We start from the raw sequence: 11642 nt of genomic DNA, 5'->3' as shown, positions 1-11642 counted from the left end.
ACCATTTCAAATTTTAATAATTGGGATATAGAACATAGGGGACAACTCCAGACAGGTACTGGTGGCCAGGTAGACAGGATCAGCACAGATCTAATCTCCTACGGCCTATGTCTGTGTGCAAAAGAATAATATCTGTGAGAGAGGAGAAACTCATAGTGGACCATCTAGCTACCCCAAAGAGATGTACTATAATTCACCTTCTGGCTGCTCAACACACACACACACACACACACACACACACACCCTTTTTTCTCTATATCCCAGAAAACCACTCATAACACATGATCCAACTAAATCCCACACAACTGCAATGGGGAATAACCAAAGCTATTTCCAGCCACTGTGCACAGAAGGGAGATGTTGGCCTTCAAGTCCAGGACCTCTGGGTTATGTCCATTCCTCTTCAATTCTGTCAGAATCCCATTTCATTCTACATGAACTACATGATAAACTGAACCATTTCCTGGATAGCATGATATACCCCTGGAAGAAAGAAAGAGGAAATAAAAGAAAAAAATAATTATTATAATTCTCATTTTAGAAGGAAACATGAGAATAAATAGCATACTTAGCAAGGAAATACTGGTGCAAGCTGCAGTCTTCCACTCTGCAGGCATTCACAAGACTGCTGCTGACATATGAGACAGATTCCTCCTCTGCTCGTTCCAAGTTCTCCTGGCTTTCAGCCAGCACCACAGCTTGCCAAGGATCTTTGCCCCAATTGCACAAGGAATCCAACATGCCCAGGTGGTAGTCTCAGCTCCTAATTCAAGAAAACCTACATTTTTTTTAACCCTTGGATGAAACATTCTTCCATTAAGTACTGAAATACTTAGACTAAAAGAGTTAAAGAAAACAAAACTTCTGAAAGTGAAAGAGTAGGTATAATTGTTGGAAAAGTCTTCACCCCGGGGCCCCTGGGTGGCTCAGTCATTTAAGTGTCTGACTCTTGATTTCAGCTCAGGTCATGATCTCACAGTTTGTGGGATCGAACCCGGTGTCGGGCTCTGTGCTGACAGTGCAGAGCCTGCCTGGGATGCTCTCTTTGCCCCTCCCTCCTCACGTGTGTGTGTGTGTGTGTGTGTGTGTGTGTGTGTGTGTGTGTGTGTGTCTCAAAATAAATAAACTTAAAAAATAATTTAAAAAAGAAATATCTTCACCTCTAGGTCCTAGGTTGCATTCCAGCTGTGAAAACAATATCAGATGTATTGGTCACTAGTTCTACTCATGTTCTATATCCTACAACAGCATACCAATATCACAAGGTACTACTACTTAGATGCTGTTATGGTTAAATTCCCAATAGGTCCTTCCAGTGAGGCCTAGCTTCATCAGGATGATAGGATATTTATGCAGTAAGGCCAGGCAGTTAGTAGCTTATTGCCTTGTTGGCAGTGCATGAGTTCATCAATTAAAAGCTATGTATGGAATCCTGTGATGCTTATAAAGGCATATAAACAGGGAAAGCAAATCCAAATCCAGAAAGACTGTGATGATAAGTTGTTCTTCCATGATGAAGCGGCCTTTTTAACTGAAAAGAATTTATCTGCCACAGGGCAGTAGACCAGGTCCCCAGAAGTTTATTGCTAGTCATTGTTACTAACAGTATATGATCAGTCTTGTTATGAAGTTAAATATTGAGTTTGCCCATGAACCAATAGATTGGCTTGAGGAGGAGGATGACTAACTCCCACAAAATGAATCATTTTTTTCTCCTGGTACTAAGAATCTCTTCTGCAATGATGGCCTTTTAGTGAGCATCACATAGACACAGATATTCTCGCTCTGGGTCCATTCTGAATGGTCCATCCACCCTTCCCTAAAGCCTCATTGCCAGCAGTTCTCCCATCTTGACTCTTCCAAGTTCTTGACCATATACTCGGATCAGGACTAAAAATGACCTAGTATGTATTCATTCAGCCTTAACCAGCTCTAAAATATTGCAACCATCTGAAGGTTCCTGCCTCAGTATATCCATCATTGCCCAAGTCACTCTGGCCCTTCCCTCAGAGATATCTCTGACCTCCCCATAATCCAGCAATGAAAGGGTAAATGTCTGGCACAACAGGGGGTCTTTAGCCTCAGTCTCAATGCTAGATTCCAGTTGCTTTGTATATTGCAGATTTTGGAAGTTACCTTTCAGCTAAATAATTAGCTCAAGAATTACTATAGATCCTGACCTCAGGTAAAGTAGACACTAAAATGTTTCCTTCTAGGCACAGTGGACAATAAAATTTCTGCTCAAAAATTTAACTCTTGTAAGCTTTTTCTTCCCAATTGTAGTGCTTGGCCACCCTGAAGAACAGCAGCACTTCCTCTCATCTGTCTGGTGCCAGCATATCATGCAAAACCATCTGTACAGCAGGCTCAAGTTACTCTATCCCTGATCCACTAGGCATAGGAAACTCCCCATGGGCTTAAGGAAGAAAGTAACATAAGAGTACAACTGCCTGTTCATATAATTTACCTGTGTCTTCAGGCTTCTCATAGGCTCAGCCTCACAAGTTTCTCTTCTTTCTCAATCCACTTGATGTGGAGTACTCCTGGGAATGGCTGGCTTTATGGCCAAGTGTCTGAGACAGCACCACGTCGTATCAGGCATCAAGGTGCCATGGCTGTGTTATGCCAGATGGTGGAATGATTCAGTCTCTACATGAGTCTAGCCACAAGCCAGGAGTCATTTCTCAAAATGAAGGGTCATCTGCTAAAGAGGCCTTTGCATTTTCCCAAACATAAAGGGTCTCCTTTGTGGTGGCCTTCTTGGGGCTTGTCATGGACTCCATGCAGCTTTAGGAAGGGCCACAGACTCTTCCAGCAGCACTGACTGCAGACTGAGCTAATTGGAAAGCCCCCTTGCCCTTTGGGTCCCTCTCCAAACTGGCAGCTTTTGGGTGGCCACCCAGGAAAAGGTGATACCCAAAAGGTCAATACTATGTCTAAAATTCAAAGAGGCCCCGACTCACTGTGCCTGGAAAATTCTTTAAAATTTGTAAATGAATGTTTCACTACCTCATACAAATTATAAACTCAATGTTTAACTTAAAAATGCTAAGATTTCAAAGTGCTGCTCTATTATATTAATCAAATGTGATTATTTTTCTCTTCATTTAATTCTTTCCTTCCTTATTTAAACTTCATCTACTGACAAAAAGGATAGAAAACGCCTTGTCATGTCATATTGCTTTTTCATAATAAAATAGGAGCAAGAAGTGGCCGAGTAAAATAACATCTTATAAAATTCAAGTAAGGAAGTATGTTTATCACATAGCTACATTTAGTTTCTATGTTATGAATCCATATGCAGAAATCTGCCCATTTGAAAAACCAAGTAAGGGGTGCCTGGGTGGCTTAGTTGGTTAAGTGTCCAACTTCAGCTCGGGTCATGATCTCGCAGTTTGTGGGCTCAAGACCCGAGTTGGGCTCTGTGCTGACAGCTCAGAGCCTGGAACCTGCTTTAGAGTCTATGTCTCCCTCTCTCTCTGCCCCTCCCCCACTCATGCTCACTCACGCTCTCTCTCTCTCTCTCTCTCTTTCTGTCTCTCTCTGTCTCAAAAATAAATAAAAACATTAAAAAAATAAATTAAAAAAAGAAAAATCATGTAAGGATCGATCAAAAGCTCTTAATGGGACCTAGGACCTAGGTCCCAACATAGGACCTAGAAGTGAAGACATTTCTTTTTTAAATTATTTTTTAAGTTTATTTATTTTGAGACACACACACACACACACACACACACACACACACACACGTGGGGGGGGGGTGGGGCAAAGAGAGCATCCCAAGCAGCTTTTGATTAAGAGCTTTTGAATCTTTAGCTCTTATGTGAGACAAACAGAATGAATATTGCCCTAAGTGGAAAATCATCCTTTGCCATGCTCTTTCAAAGCCATCACAGCCATGACTTTTTAAATGCAAAGGTCTATCAGGAATTTTTTTAAACAAATCACTCTTTTATTTATTCCCTTTAACAAAAATCAGAAACAAATTAACACCTATGTTATTATGAGCCTTTTTAAAGCAATTTTAACATAAGTTGATTTTGAGTGCCCTCAAAAAATGCTTCAGTTCTTTTACTTCTACAAGTATTTAGTGATCATCTACTATGTGCAGGCTCTGTGTGAGACCATAGAGAAATAAGACCCAGTCAATAAGCCATCAAAGAGTTTACGGTCTAGTAGAAAATATATAAATAGAAAATTACCATATGGTCCCACAGATACTATGAAAGGACTAACAGGAGGGTGCTATGGAACTGGGGGTCAACGAAGACTTTCCACAGGAAGTGATATCTAAGCTGAGGCCTGAAGGGAGAAGGACCCACAAAAACCAGGAAACCATTAAATGAAGGATGGAGAATATGTTGTGGGCAGAGCAAAGGTTATGAGCAAAGGCCCACAGAGGCCAAAGAAACCACAGAGAGCACAGGATGTTTGGTTGAAGACAGTTTGATAAGGCTGGCTCTTAAAATTGGGATAATGGTAGCAATGGTGGCAGGGGAAGGACAGGGGAGGATAATGGAAATATGTGTGGTAGACATGTTTCCTTGACTATGCTACCGTTCCATTTTCCTTTCTCTGTTAACTGAATCTCATATAATTGACACAGATCCATTGAAGTAAGGACAGTTAGGGAATGGGTCAAAGTAATTTTCACTTCACAATCATGAGTCTGGGGTTGGGCATGTGGCCCAGTTTTGGCCAAGGAGATCCAAGGAGAAGTCAGCTGAACTTCCCTTCCAGGCTCAAAACAGACCCTCCCAAGGAGAAGGCGATTGCCACCTTCTTCCTTGCCCGGAATGCTCACATAGGTCTTAAAGACTGTCTGGAGCTGCTTTCTTCCTTGATCAAGGAAAAGACCCCAAGAACTGCAGAGCTGACTATAGCATTATCATTTGGTCAAACTGATAAACCATCTCTGGAACTATCTCTGTCTTTGTCTACACTTCCAGGTGTGAGAGAGAAAGGAATGCCTTTATTATTTAAATCTATTTGTGTTCTGTTACTTGCAGCTGAGTATCTTCCTGAGGGTTTTGTGAAGATGGAATTGAGAAGCTTGGGACCATATCATGAAAGACCTCATAGGCTATTCTCATCTAGATCCTTTGTTTGCAAGTGACAAAAACTTATTTCTAACTGGCTTAGGTAAAAGTGGGAACTTTACAGGAAGGTACAGGGGTGTTTCATGTGATGTAAGGAGGGTTGGAACAACTAGCTTCTGGAAGGACAGGATTAATGACAATCAGCTTCTGGAACGACAAGGATTGGGGACAATTTGAATCAGGGCTTTGAATACCACCAGCAGATTGCTCCCTATCTCTCATCTCTTCTTCTCCCCATGGCTTCATTCCCCCCTGGGGGAATCTCTTCTTCTCCCCCCCTGGGCTTCATTCTTTCTTGCTATTGACTGGATTCCTGCACATGGTGAAAACATGACCACTGACAGCTCTTGAGCTTCTCTCTTAGCTTCCACTCCCCAGGAAGAACTGGCACAAAATTATGTCCTCTAATATTAAATTTAAGAATCCCACTTAATTTCAATGAATAAAGGAATAGTTCTGAATGGACAGAACGACAGGTTCTGGTAACCACTGCACAAGGAGCCGACAGAAAAATCTAAACAAAAGAGAGAAATAATTAAATTTGTACCTTAGAAAGAGGACCTTAGGCTGAGGCTAGTGAATGGATTAGAGGGGTAGTTTCCTTCCAGAAGAAGGGGGCAATTGCCATAACTTATGTGAGCAGTAATACTGTTTAAACAAAGGTAGAGATGGCACAGCTAAGATCATAGCTCTTATTTAAGCAGCACTGATGTAGCCATTGTGGTTAGTGATTTTCAAAACACAATAAAAAGCACAACTTGTTTATGGGAGCAGGAAGTAGATGGGAAGTGGACAGAGAGCTGCAAAGGTTTTGAAAAAGACTAATCAATTTGCCTGCTTTTATTATAATCTAACTTTTTTAAAAAGTCACCTTAAGACTCTATTGGCTTCAAGTTCTGCTGAGGCTAATGCTTATTAAATACTGATTTAACATAAAAATTGATTAACAATTCACAAGTTTCTTTTAGACATAAAATATCAAATATGAAAATCCAATGATCCGTCCTTATCATGTGCTCATACCAATCCAACATATCTTAGTGGAAAATCATTTACTGCTTGCTTTGCAGAAAATACACAGTTTATCTGAAATCAAAGGCAAATGAAGTCTTAGGATGTACAAAATGCTAGTAAAGGAAAGCAAACAAAAATAAAAGCATAGTCATGAAACAAAATATGGGTCAAATACAATTATACATAACAGTAAAAATAACCCAAGTGAATGATCAAATATGCTATTAGTGCAATTTAAAGATGAGTTGGGTGGTTTCAGATATAGTGGTTTTTTGGTTTGTTTTTGTTTTTGGTGCCTAGGTCTGTTCTAGATGGTGTTTCTTCAAGAGCAGACCACAATCCAACAAACCAGGGAAGAAAGATTATAGATGGGAAAAAGTCAAGTTGAGGAAGGAAAGGAAAATGGAGAACATCTAGAACATCTTACAGCCACTCTAAGGAGAAAATTGGACTTTCTTCTGTGTCACTCCTCCTCTCTACCCCATTATCTTTCCAATAGGGGCTATTCACCCCCACCTTAAAAAAAAAAAAAAAAAAAGAAAACAGAGAAAGAAGGAAAAGGAGTATTTTCTCAATACAAAACCCATAAGTATTTGCTGCATTTTCCTCGATGCAGGCTCCATGCTTGGATTGACAACAAAAATTGATAGGACTTACCACTTCAAATTTATTAACTATCAGAGGAAGTAATCAAGAGGACATGACCACCAGTTCACCTGGGAGCTGGACCCAGGAAATCTCAGCCTCTTTACCCCCTCCCATCTTTGGAATGTAAGTTTTGCCCACTGTTCCCATAGTGGGAGCCATTTCAAGGATATGGCCTTGAGAGAGCAATGTGTTGAGCCTATCTGGGTGGTATATATGACTGAATCCAGTGAAGGCCTCTATATACACTCAAGATTCTGGTAGGCGGGTGTGAAGGTTTACTTGTGATGCTGTCACCCAAGACAAGCCTCATATATAAGTTCCCTTGCTTATTAAAACTGTCATCTACCAATCTGGAGTAGTCTGCTACTCTCCTCAGTCTCTCCTTGCCCTCTGTACATGAGGATCAGTTTCCAATTTCACCTGGGGAACTCCAGAGGTTGTGGACCACTACCAACCAATGCCTGGTGACTCTCCTTAGGGTCACTGAATAACAACATAGTCACTTACCACTACTTGTACTAAGATGAGGCACAGGAAGGCAAGGAGAGAACACAAAAATGCCTTACAGAGTTTTGCATCTGGATCCTATGAGGCCTCCCTTAGTATTCTTTACCATACCAAAGCTACCCAGCCCACCCCCCAGCCTCTGATTCCATAGAGCCAACAGTTCTCAAAATTTAGTGTGCATCACAATAACAGAGGGAGATAACTTAAAATTCAGAATCCTGGAACTCAACCGAAAGGTTAATTCACTAGGTCTGGACGGGGTGTACACTGTTAACGAGATCCTCAGTGTTCCACATGCCCACTGATATTTAAGAACCACTGCCCTAGAGTCACAGATTCCAGACCAGCAGGGGAACCATACATTTTCTGACTTTTTAAAAAGGGAACTAGTGATCACAGACATTGAGAAGGTTTGCTTATATATCAAGGCCAGGACACATTTTAAATAAAAATTGTAAGATTATATAATAAAGACTGAATGGTAGTAGTAATAAGAAATCATATCCATATGGATTCAAATGATTTTTAAGCTATTCTAAAATTGTTTTCTGCTCTACATGATGAAGAGATATTTCTAACATTGAAAAAAGTAGAACATTTATGACTAAATCCAGTAGATAGAACAGAAGGCCTAAACAGAAATAACAAACTCACCATGGTTAGCAACAAGTCATTTGAATGATGTGTTGATCTTGATAAACCTACAGAAGCTAGAGTCCCACTCAGACCTACTGAATCAAAATCTTTGGGGATAAACCCAAGCCAAGAAAGATTTTGATTTGCAGTGAGAGCTGAGAACCACTGCTTTAAACCAGGACCCCAGACAGACTACTGCCACCTGATGGGAATGTACCTAAATTCTAAGGACAGCTTTTTGAATGGTGGTTTCCTTTGCAAGGTGAACCTACCAAACTAAACTATTGAACTGGCAATCACAGTCACAAGCATAAAAAAGTGGTATACAGAAAATATAAAAGTTCTTATCTGCAAATTTGTTAACCTTTATTCAAAATACTTAGGAGCCAAAAAAATGCTTTGAAGCCTTAAATATAATGAATTGGGTATATATAGTGTTTTATCATTTATAAGATATATTCACACGCATTAATTAGATTAATTCCTAATAACATTTTAGAATGAGAGTTATTGTCTATAGAGGCTTAGAGAGGGTAACTGATTAGTCTAGTGGTTCCCAAACTTGTGTGCATGTTGGGAAATAAATACTAATTTACTAGTATATATGAGTCAAAAAATACTAATGCCTGTGTCACAGCCTGAGAGAATGAGATTTAATTTGTCTTGGGTATGACCCAGATTTTGGCATTTTTAAAAGAGCCCCTGTGAATCTAATTTGCAGACGAATTTGGGAAAACACTGTACTAGCCCCAAACCACTCAGATGGTAATTAACAAGATTGGAGTTTAGGCATTTTAATGTCAAGTTAATGCTCATGGAATTGTATTTGGCATAAAGATCAAAGACAATAATTAACCTCAACTAAGACTACTGAATTTCTCAATAAGGCAGTTTCCAAATTTCTCTGGCCATAAGAGTCACTAAGTTGAGTTTAAACATCAAGATTCTTAGGACCTTCCACAGAATTTTCTGATGCCATAGATTTGGAAAGGTCCTGGAGAATATGCACATTTCCCAAGTTTGTCTTAGTCTGTTTGGGCTGCTACAACAGAATACCATAGACTGGGAGGCTTATAAACAACAGAAATCTATTTATCACAGTTCTGGAGGTGGAGGAGTCCAATGTCAAGGTCCTGGCAGGTTCAGTGTCTGGTGAGAGCCTGCCTTCTGGTTTGTAGACAGCTGTCTTCTGTGTCTTCACACAGAGAGGGAGTTCTCTGGGATGTTTTTTATAAGGACTCTGAATCAGCTCGCAAAGGCTTCACCTCGAAATATCACATTAAGAATTAGGCTTTAGGGGCGCCTGGGTGGCGCAGTCGGTTGGGCGTCCGACTTCAGCCAGGTCACGATCTCGCAGTCCGTGGGTTCGAGCCCCGCGTCAGGCTCTGGGCTGATGGCTCAGAGCCTGGAGCCTGTTTCCGATTCTGTGTCTCCCTCTCTCTCTGCCCCTCCCCCGTTCATGCTCTGTCTCTCTCTGTCCCAAAAATAAATAAATGTTGAAAAAAAAATTTAAAAAAAAAAAAAAAAAAAGAATTAGGCTTCAACTCATGAATTTGGGGGGACACAAATATTTACAGTTTACAGTACAAGTGCTTACGTGATTTGTAGGACAAAATAAGAGTGGGAAAAAACTGTATTAAAGAATATTACACAGTATCAATATTATAAAATATTAGTATTGAATGTCAAAGTTAGGTATTAAAAATGGCTAAGAATTAATGGAGAGGCTTTAACAAAACGAAACCAAGGGAAATAACTGGCCACTCCACCTACAAAGGGCCCATTTGTATACAAATCATCCATGAATTCAACAGATTTTCACAGAACACCTAAGACTGTACATCTGAGGCATGCTGGCAGATGTGCTAAGGGACACACAAATGAAGAAGGCAGAGTCCTTGCCATCAAAGGTCTGACTGCCTGTGTACGTCTCTTGTGCGAAAATGCAAACTGCTTGAACTGGCTCTGGGTTTTCAGTCCAATAGTCTTTATTTTCCTAATTGAGACAATTTTCATTTCAGATTGCTTTAGGAAGCATTTAATAAGAACTCTTACAAGACAGTGTTGTGGTAGAAGTGGTAGTAGTGAAAACAGGAGTGCCAGGAGTTACTGGACCCTCCCAACTGGGAGCCGAGGAACACCTTCAGGGCAAGTCTGGCCTTGGCACCTGGTGACAGTGGTCATTCTTGTGTGAATGCATCCAGGGGTGGGTGGGAGTGTTGATGTAGGGGGTATGAACAAGAGAGGACAAGCGGAAATCAATGTTGGCAGGTGAGCAAGGCAAATTAGGACTGATAAAGGTGTTGAATTGCTTGATCAGGCATTTGATTTTGATGTAACCTTTGGAAGATTTTGTAGCTGGGAATGAAGCCAGACTATGATAATAGAGTTTAATTAACGTCATACTTAAAAAGTGTAATTCTAAGGCATAGGTTCTGTCTTCTCTTACCTTACACATCCACCCTCCCCATCCCAAGCCACCATAACCCACCAACCCACACAATCACACACCCACATCCACACACACACACATGCACACACACCCAATTCTCAGGTTAGATGCAAAATTAAGTACTTAAAACACTTATATTGTAACAATCTTAACTGACTTAGTATTGGTCTAAATATACAATCCTGGATGGAAAGAAATTTTTAATTTCCAGATAAGAAACAGCCAGAGTTGGAAAGGCAATGGAGATAAAACAGAAAAATGGACAGAACAGCTGAGAGACACTAGAAAAGAAACTGTAGTTTCTTGTTATGAATCATAAACCTGTGATGAACAGGGATTTAGCGACTAATTGAAGACATGCAGCAAACTACTAGAAAGGAATTCAAAATAATTTTGAGGTTTTTAAGCCTGCAGAGATAAGTAAGAGAAAGAGCTCTGGAGGAAAAGATCTTTAATGTAAAGTCAATTCATGATCCTCCCTTTCCACTCAAATCTGAACAACCTCTGATCCCCCAGAGAAGTTACTAGAACCACTTCTAGCTTTCCAACTCCAAATGCCTATATGCATGTTTCCCATAACCAGCCCAAGATTGTCACCCAGCAATAAAGTCACTTGAAATATGAGGAAAAAAAGAAGAATTTGAGCCAGTGTATGCACCCCACCACCCCAATCAGGAAGCAACCAAGCTTTACCTAAGCAATTCACCTTTGTCATGTGGCAGCAGCAAGGAGAAAGAAGGCATGGACTTCTATCTAGCACTTGGAAGAATCTCAAGGTTAGTCCAGAGATTGGAATAAAATATTAAATCAAAAAGGAATTTTAGAATACAAATCAGTGTTAGATAAACCAGTATTTCCAAATATTTTCAAATGTGAGAACCATTTTTTCTAGTGTCAAAATTTAAATCATCCTAATTTTGCAAATTGTAAAATGCTATATGTACACTTCAAAAAAGCCAAATATTACTAAAGAGTATAAGTGAAAACCCCCACCTCCAACTACATCCAAAAAGAGATCACTCCCTCGAGACAGCCTGTTAACATTTTAGTGAGTGTAAATATATAGTTAACATAAAATATTTACTTAAATAGCATCATATTTCACATGGTGTTGTGCAAGCAGCTATTTTCATTTAAAAATACCTTGACCTCTGCAGCCGCTCTGGAAAACAGTGTGGGGATTCCTCAAAAAATTAAAAATAGAACTACCCTATTACCCATCAATAGCACTACTAGGAATTTATTTAAAGGATACAGGAGTGCTGATTCATAGGGGCACATGCACC

At 40.1% G+C, this 11642-nt stretch overlaps 1 long non-coding RNA gene across 3 annotated transcripts; it reads right to left on the bottom strand.

Annotated features, from left to right (window-relative positions):
- LOC109263746 (uncharacterized) lies at window positions 1-11318 on the bottom strand. Of its 3 annotated transcripts, none has more exons than XR_002078372.2 (3): window positions 11050-11318; window positions 9004-9169; window positions 1-483 (listed from the first exon to the last, which is right to left on the bottom strand). It is a non-coding gene; the product is annotated as an uncharacterized LOC109263746 (long non-coding RNA). The 3 variants fall into 3 exon arrangements; XR_002078371.2 differs by having other exon boundaries at window positions 11063-11317; XR_008420500.1 differs by having other exon boundaries at window positions 9004-9163; window positions 11063-11317.
- Between the last annotated feature and the right edge of the window lie 324 nt (window positions 11319-11642).

This window comes from Panthera pardus, unplaced genomic scaffold (genome assembly GCF_024362965.1).
Source record: "Panthera pardus isolate Hobbes unplaced genomic scaffold, ASM2436296v1 HiC_scaffold_8, whole genome shotgun sequence".
Lineage (NCBI taxonomy): Eukaryota > Metazoa > Chordata > Mammalia > Carnivora > Felidae > Panthera > Panthera pardus.
This window is presented reverse-complemented; position numbering and strand designations above follow the sequence as displayed.